The sequence below is a fragment of the Aplysia californica genome, unplaced genomic scaffold, assembly GCF_000002075.1.
Source record: "Aplysia californica isolate F4 #8 unplaced genomic scaffold, AplCal3.0 scaffold00102, whole genome shotgun sequence".
In the NCBI taxonomy this organism is placed as follows: Eukaryota; Metazoa; Mollusca; class Gastropoda; order Aplysiida; family Aplysiidae; genus Aplysia; species Aplysia californica.
In genome coordinates this window covers 969,887-975,319 of record NW_004797372.1, presented here as the reverse complement: position 1 = coordinate 975,319, position 5,433 = coordinate 969,887, and the positions used below count along the sequence as shown (strand labels likewise).

Sequence of the window (5,433 nt, the reverse complement as noted above, 5' to 3'; positions counted from 1 at the left end):
TGTTCGTGAAAGCATGTTATTGTATTCTTTGTGAAATGAGGAGGAGGAGAGAGAGAGAGAGAGAGAGAGAGAGAGAGAGAGAGAGAGAGAGAGAGTTCATGCATTGGTGTATGTATCATTGAACAGAAACGTAATCAAGGTATTTCTCCGTTGGTGCCGACTATATTTATTATCTATGTTGATGCACTGGTAACACCAGTGGTATGTGTCCATCCCAAATGCCCCTTGTGAATATTATAATCAATAAAGTTTACCTTCATACCTGCAACACACTGTTCTTAGCTTGAATTACTCCGTCAACCATGTCGTGCAGGCTGTTTCGATCTCCAGTAATCTCAGCTCTCATGTGGTGATTGATTGTAACTCGATTATTACTGTTTTTTGCCCCCATCGACGTAAATTTAGATCATTTAGGAAGCAGGCCTCTATACCCACCTCTGGTCAGGATCAAACCAGACTGGGTGGGGAGCAACATCTCATAAGAAAGAGGGGGGGGGGAAGGAGGCACGATAAAATAACTCCATCACAAAGGAATCTATTTGTTTCTTTTGCTTCTGTGTATGCGTTTTTACGTTCCCACCGACACATTTTAGATCACTTAGGAGGCAGGCTTCCGACCCTGCCTGTCAGGACCAACCAAGATGTGAGAAGGAAACCACCCAGAAAAAAGACCGGAGATGCTCGATAAACATGTTCACACCACTCGGGGATCAAATTCGTGTCTACTGTGTGCGGCGACAGCCAAGCACCTAACAGCTACACAACACACGCCAGTACAAGGAAATCGAGCTTGAAACGTTCCCTGATGTCCTGAACATTAAACCGATGACGTTGATGCTCAAGGAGTGTGCACGTGAGCACGCAGCATGCACGTGATTGCACCATGGGCTAATGATACCGACATCAGCTCGTTTGTTTGGGTTAAGCATCTGTTGGTTTTTTTACCATTCTTGTAAAACCACGATGAAAAAATTCCCACTGGAACAATACTTTTTTATCTTTAAACCTTACCGCAAAGATGTTTGTTTGTCTGTTTGTTTGTTTGTAAGTTTATTTGTTTGTTTGAGTAAAGAGAAGCGCATCGACGTAATAAATAAAGGCCATTTCATTAAGTGATGGGAAAAGGAAGACAGACAGACAAAAACAACAGAAAAAAAGTAAAGAAGTCGGACCTGCCAGTGGTGCCCTCCAACCACCCGCTAACTCAAAAGAGAATCACATCAACATGATAACGGTCATTAGGTACAGGGAATTGGTGACAGACTGACCGAGCATAATATTAACAGAGACAATAAAAGAAATATGATGACCTACCGGTGGCCCCCTCCAACCACCCATGGGAATAGTATGCTTGATACAAGTCCACTGATGCTTACATTAAACCACCATTTCAACACCATGATACCATGGCTTATAGTAAGTCGTAACGGCGGCATACACCAGGAATAGATGAGACCAGACTGTCATGAGCTGAAGAATTAGAGTGTTGTGTGTCCCTTTGGTCAAAATCGTCCAATAACTACCATGGAACAAAAGCCCAGTTTCGTCTCTGCACGTCAAATAAAAGTCTAACGACTTCTTGGCGACTACTCTAAAGGATTGTATCGTAATTGGTACCGAAATTTAATTATTCGTAGTTTTGGTTCGGTTGGGTTTGGTTAGGTTTTCCAAAAAGCGGACAATCCTTCTTTTCCCCAAACTACACGTACGTTCTCAAAAGTGAAAGTAACACCACTTTTTGTCAGGGGTACAGTGGTAACTCGAAAGAAAAGTAGAAAAAGCGCAGTAGAAGACTTTAATGCAACTACACAAAAGACAAAAAAACGTTGAATCTGAGATAGACTTTGAGTGAAGAATTGGTTTGTTAGAGTACAGTGTAGCACATAGACTCGAAAACGGTCATTTAGTGCAGGACTGGGCTATCTTATTAGAAAGCCAAGGCGCAAGACAATAGAAAAGATAGACATAAATAAACAACACAAGGGAAGAAAAAGAGGTAGGGTCTACCAGTGACGCCCTCCAACCGCCCGCTAGGGTGAAGAGAAGCCCGTGTATCTACAAATTATAAGTCATTTGGAATCTAGATCTAGTACGAGGGAAAAGCTAACGAGATAAAAACAACAATGGAAAAGAACAGAAGTTCGGCCAACAAGGGGCACCCCGCAACCACCCGCGCAACGTCGAGACAATAGCAGGGCAAGGGTTAAGAGAAATCGACAATTTTCCTTTTCCCAACGTTTTATTCACGTTTGCTCAGGTCGAATAATAAGGTGTGGGTATCATGGTAGTGTTAGGGTTAACCGTAACCCTAGCCCTAACAACACTGGATTCGGGCAATAAAGGGTAGGGATAGGGTTTGAGTTACCCCTGTTTACCTGATTTTTAATAAAGTGTGAATACATGTGTATAACGATAGGAAGAGGCAGAAATCATCATAGTATCATGCATGGAAAGAATGGCCATACCTCTTGAAGATCTGATCCTTGTACTAAGATATCCGCACTGAAATAGAGATTATTGTCGGTATAATCCTTCTCATCACTCTAAATACGCCGTTTGTGTTTGTACCAACAACCACGCGTGGATTCACAAAGAAAACAACGTCTTTCTTCAGAATAAATGAAATTTTCTACATTCCACAGTATTAATCAACACATTATTTTTCTCCCGATGTTTCGCTTCTTATTCACTTACACAGCTGTCACATTATTGTTTCTATTATTGTTATTATTGTTGTGTTTGACGTCGTCGTCATAGCTGTTGCTGTTTTTAGCCTCAGCCTCCGTGTATATTACTTCCTCCTTAGACGATGATGCACCACCACCACCACAACCACTACACCACCACTGCTTCTTCCTCCACAGAGCGTACGACACAGCACGCACATTCAGTCACTCAGTGAGTGAGTGAGTAGATCAAGACTAGTCCCACGCGCGCGCAAGCGAGACAAACCACCGTTAGCACGTCTGTCGCGTCCCTGTGCCAGTGAGCGAAACAACAAGAGCGGCGTCAGAGAGTGAGTCGCGGCAGAGTAACGAGGACAACGCAGGCTTGTGGGACAGCGCGGGGAGAGAGAGAGAGAGAGACGACAACCAGATCTGATGGGAGTTGGGAGGGTGGAGTTGACCCCACTACTACTCTACACTACGCGCTCCCGCCGGACGCCGTCTGACAGCTGTAACCGCTGGGCGCGCACCCATTTCCTCATGAATCGATTTTTGGACTCACGTCTTGGTCCATTATCCGGTTGAACTCGAAAAAAGATCCCTTGCTTGAATTTGAGTAAAGAGAAGCACATCGACACAATAACGGCCGTATCTAGTGCAGGGAAGAAGTAGAAGAAGTAAAACAAAACACACCGAAACAACAGAGGAGAAGTAAAGAAATAGGACATACCAGTGGTGTCCTCCAGCCACCCACCCATAAAAAGATACCATTTAGTCATTTAGGCAAATGAACTACAAGACGAACTAGATTCTAGTCAACCACAGATCCGGCTATTAAAACCGCGTCTCTGCTGAAAGACGGAGACACTCGACACAAAATGCTTCCTTCACGGGAATCGATCTCGGATCTTTTTCGCGTAACGGCGAAGCACCCAACAACTAGAGTCCACACCACAGTCATCGGCAATTGTTCTGACGGGGGCATTGAATATGCACAGACACTTTCAAATAAGGTTCATGAAGGGAGTTGCGAATCGAAAATCCCACCATCAGAGTAGACATTATATCATTTCGCTACCCTAGAATTACACCGTTCTATCTGCTCAGGAACTAGTTTTAGTTTAGTATTAGTAAGAGTATTTATGGCACTCGAAACACAGTAAGGTCATATTGTAAGTGCGGAAGAATAGAGGAGTTATAAGAGAGAAACAAGCACAAAAAGAGGAGAGACAAGGGAGATCTATTAGATGTTTGATAGGAAAGAAGGAGCAAACTTCCTTCTTTTCTTTCCCTAGTACCTAGTTTTAGATTAGTGTTAGTAAGAGTTTTATGGCACTTGAAACACAGTAAGGTAATACATGTAAAAGTGCGGAAGAATAGAGGTGTTACAAAAGAGACACACGCACAAAAAGAGGAGAGATGAGGAAGATCTATTAGATGTTTGATGGGAAAGAAGGAGCAAACTTTCTTTTTTTCTTTCCCTAGTACCTAGTTTTAGTTTAGTGTTAGTAAGAGTTTTATGACACTTGAAACACAGTAAGGTAATACATGTATACGTGCGGAAGAATAGAGGTGTTACAAAAGAGACACACGCACAAAAAGAGGAGAGATGGGGAAGATCTATTAGATGTTTGATAGGAAAGAAGGAGCAAACTTTCTTTTTTTCTTTCCCTAGTACCTAGTTTTAGTTTAGTGTTAGTAAGAGTTTTATGACACTTGAAACACAGTAAGGTAATACATGTATACGTGCGGAAGAATAGAGGTGTTACAAAAGAGACACACGCACAAAAAGAGACGAGATAAGGAAGATCTATTAGATGTTTGATAGGAAAGAAGGAGTAAACTTTCTTCTTTTCTTTCCTTCTGTTGTTTCTGTCTGTCTTGCGTTTCCAAGCTCTATATTGGCTGTCATCGTGTCGACTGCTACGCTTGTTTGAGTAAAGGAAACTACATCCAAACAAATCAGAGTTATTCCAGGCGAACAAATATTCATTTTATTATAATGTAGGTGGTTTTACACTAACATCGACACGGTTAAGATCATTTAGGAAGCGGGCTTCCAACCCTGTCTGTCAGGGACAACTCGGACTGAGAGGATTGCAATACCCAAGCAGCTCAGGAATCGAACTAGGGTCATTAAAAAAAAATAGTACAGTTGCATGGCGCTCGCAACTGCATCAGGTCATATGAACGCCAAGGGGTGGATGTCAACAGAGAAGTCCGAACGGGGAATCAGGCATACTCTGCTCACCTCTCTAGCCTCAACAGCACAAAGTCTGCTTCGACTATCAAGGTCCCCGGAAATGCAAGAGAATGACAAACATACAAAAGAAGTAGAGGAAAAAATTACGATACATGTAGTAAGGATGAGGAAAGAAAAAGAAGCAGTCCCCCCTATGTTGTTCCGGCACAATATGAGCATGGCATTGATAAATCAGCCCATTCACAATTCTGCTTTGAATAAAAACATGTTTGTATCCCCTTTTGGGAATGGCCTAAAGACAACTTTAGTCAGTAGCACTGCCCTGGTTGGCTTCAAATTCACCCCTTGAGCAAGGGAACTGTTTTCTTTTCTCTCCCTCTGTTGTCCCTGTATGTCTGTCATGGATTTCCCTGCTCTATATGGCTGCAATCATATTGATTGATACATTTGCAGGAGTACAGAAAACCACATCGACACTATTATGTGCAAATAAAGATTAAGTCAGACAGAACAAAAAAAGAAAAGAAAGCATACAGAGAGAGAGAGAGAGAGAGAGAGAGAGAG

The 5,433-nt window shown here is 42.4% G+C and overlaps 1 long non-coding RNA gene across 1 annotated transcript in view; it reads right to left on the bottom strand.

The window, feature by feature from the left end:
• Positions 1-3,034, bottom strand: part of LOC118477463 — a 31,172-nt gene extending 28,138 nt beyond the window's left edge. The window contains exon 1 of the long non-coding RNA XR_004858399.1: positions 2,466-3,034. This is a non-coding gene — a long non-coding RNA (uncharacterized LOC118477463). The remainder of the gene's footprint in view (positions 1-2,465) is intronic.
• Positions 3,035-5,433: the final 2,399 nt, after the last annotated feature.